A 3291-nucleotide genomic window follows, 5' to 3' on the forward strand; every position below is an offset into this window, starting at 1 on the left:
GTGCCACCTACGGTAAACTTCAGAACACTTCCCGCAACCGCTCCCTCTGCGCCACCTACGGTAAACTTCCAAACACTTCCGGCACCCCCTCCCTCTGCGCCACCTACGGTAAACTTCCAAACACTTCCCGCACCCCCTCCCTCTGCACCACCTACGAAAAACTTCCAAACACTTCCCGCACACCCTCCCTCTGCGCCACCTACGGTAAACTTCCAAACACTTCCCGCACACCCTCCCTCTGCGCCACCTACGGTAAACTTCAGAACAGTTTCCGCACCCCCTCCCTCTGCGCCACCTACGGTAAACTTCAAAACACTTCCCGAACCCCCTCCCTCTGCGCCACCTACGGTAAACTTCAGAACACTTCCCGCAACCGCTCCCTCTGTGCCACCTACGGTAAACTTCCAAACACTTCCCGCACCCCCTTCTTCTGCGCCACCTACGGTAAACTTCAGAACACTTCCCGCAACCGCTCCCTCTGTGCCACCTACGGTAAACTTCAGAACACTTCCCGCACCCCCTCCCTCTGCGCCACCTACGGTAAACTTCCAAACACTTCCCGCACCCCCTCCCTCTGCGCCACCTACGGTAAACTTCCAAACACTTCCCGCACCCCCTCCCTCTGCGCCACCTACGGTAAACTTCAGAACACTTCCCGCACCCGCTCCCTCTGCGCCACCTACGGTAAACTTCAGAACACTTCCCGCACCCCCTTCCTCTGCGCCACCTACGGTAAACTTCCAAACACTTCCCGCACCCCCTCCCTCTGGGCCACCTACGGTAAACTTCAGAACACTTCCCGCACCCGCTCCCTCTCCGCCACCTACGGTAAACTTCAGAACACTTCCCGCACCCCCTCCCTCTGCGCCACCTACGGTAAACTTCAGAACACTTCCCGCACTCGCTCCCTCTGCTCCACCTACGGTAAACTTCCAAACACTTCCCGCACCCCCTCCCTCTGCGCCACCTAAGGTAAACTTCCAAACACTTCCCGCACCCGCTCCCTCTGCGCCACCTACGGTAAACTTCCAAACACTTCCCGCACCCCCTCCATCTGTGCCACCTACGGTAAACTTCAGAACACTTCCCGCAACCGCTCCCTCTGCGCCACCTACGGTAAACTTCCAAACACTTCCAGCACCCCCTCCCTCTGCGCCACCTACGGTAAACTTCCAAACACTTCCCGCACCCCCTCCCTCTGCACCACCTACGAAAAACTTCCAAACACTTCCCGCACACCCTCCCTCTGCGCCACCTACGGTAAACTTCCAAACACTTCCCGCACACCCTCCCTCTGCGCCACCTACGGTAAACTTCAGAACAGTTTCCGCACCCCCTCCCTCTGCGCCACCTACGGTAAACTTCAAAACACTTCCCGAACCCCCTCCCTCTGCGCCACCTACGGTAAACTTCAGAACACTTCCCGCAACCGCTCCCTCTGTGCCACCTACGGTAAACTTCCAAACACTTCCCGCACCCCCTTCTTCTGCGCCACCTACGGTAAACTTCAGAACACTTCCCGCAACCGCTCCCTCTGTGCCACCTACGGTAAACTTCAGAACACTTCCCGCACCCCCTCCCTCTGCGCCACCTACGGTAAACTTCCAAACACTTCCCGCACCCCCTCCCTCTGCGCCACCTACGGTAAACTTCAGAACACTTCCCGAACCCCGTCCCTCTGAGCCACCTACGGTAAACTTCAGAACACTTCCCGCAACCGCTCCCTCTGCGCCACCTACGGTAAACTTCCAAACACTTCCCGCACCCCCTCCCTCTGCGCCACCTACGGTAAACTTCAGAACACTTCCCCCACCCCCTCCCTCTGCGCCACCTACGGTAAACTTCAGAACACTTCCCGCACCCCCTCCCTCTGAGCCACCTACGGTAAACTTCAGAACACTTCCCGCACCCCCTCCCTCTGAGCCACCTACGGTAAATTTCAGAACACTTCCCGCACCCCCTCCCTCTGCGCCACCTACGGTAAACTTCAGAACACTTCCCGCACCCCCTCCCTCTGCGCCACCTACGGTAAACTTCAGAACACTTCCCGAACCCCCTCCCTCTGCGCCACCTACGGTAAACTTCCAAACACTTCCCGCACCCCCTCCCTCTGCGCCACCTACGGTAAACTTCAGAACACTTCCCGCACCCCCTCCCTCTGCGCCACCTACTGTAAACTTCAGAACACTTCCCGCAACCGCTCCCTCTGCGCCACCTACGGTAAACTTCAGAACACTTCCCGCACCCCCTCCCTCTGCGCCACCTACGGTAAACTTCCAAACACTTCCCGCACCCCCTCCTTCTGCGCCACCTACTGTAAACTTCAGAACACTTCCCGCACCCCCTCCCTCTGCGCCACCTACTGTAAACTTCAGAACACTTCCCGCAACCGCTCCCTCTGCGCCACCTACGGTAAACTTCAGAACACTTCCCGCACCCCCTCCCTCTGCGCCACCTACGGTAAACTTCAGAACACTTCCCGCACCCCCTCCCTCTGCGCCACCTACTGTAAACTTCAGAACACTTCCCGCACCCCCTCCCTCTGCGCCACCTACTGTAAACTTCAGAACACTTCCCGCAACCGCTCCCTCTGCGCCACCTACGGTAAACTTCCAAACACTTCCCGCACCCCCTCCCTCTGCGCCACCTACGGTAAACTTCCAAACACTTCCCGCACCCCCTCCCTCTGCGCCACCTACGGTAAACTTTCAAACATTTCCCGCACCCCCTCCCTCTGCGCCACCTACGGTAAACTTCAGAACACTTCCCGCACCCGCTCCCTCTGCGCCACCTACGGTAAACTTCAGAACACTTCCCGCACCCCCTTCCTCTGCGCCACCTACGGTAAACTTCCAAACACTTCCCGCACCCCCTCCCTCTGGGCCACCTACGGTAAACTTCAGAACACTTCCCGCACCCGCTCCCTCTCCGCCACCTACGGTAAACTTCAGAACACTTCCCGCACCCCCTCCCTCTGCGCCACCTACGGTAAACTTCAGAACACTTCCCGCACTCGCTCCCTCTGCTCCACCTACGGTAAACTTCCAAACACTTCCCGCACCCCCTCCCTCTGCGCCACCTAAGGTAAACTTCCAAACACTTCCCGCACCCGCTCCCTCTGCGCCACCTACGGTAAACTTCCAAACACTTCCCGCACCCCCTCCATCTGTGCCACCTACGGTAAACTTCAGAACACTTCCCGCAACCGCTCCCTCTGCGCCACCTACGGTAAACTTCCAAACACTTCCGGCACCCCCTCCCTCTGCGCCACCTACGGTAAACTTCCAAACA

This window comes from Penaeus vannamei, chromosome 28 (genome assembly GCF_042767895.1).
Source record: "Penaeus vannamei isolate JL-2024 chromosome 28, ASM4276789v1, whole genome shotgun sequence".
NCBI classification, from domain to species: domain Eukaryota; kingdom Metazoa; phylum Arthropoda; class Malacostraca; order Decapoda; family Penaeidae; genus Penaeus; species Penaeus vannamei.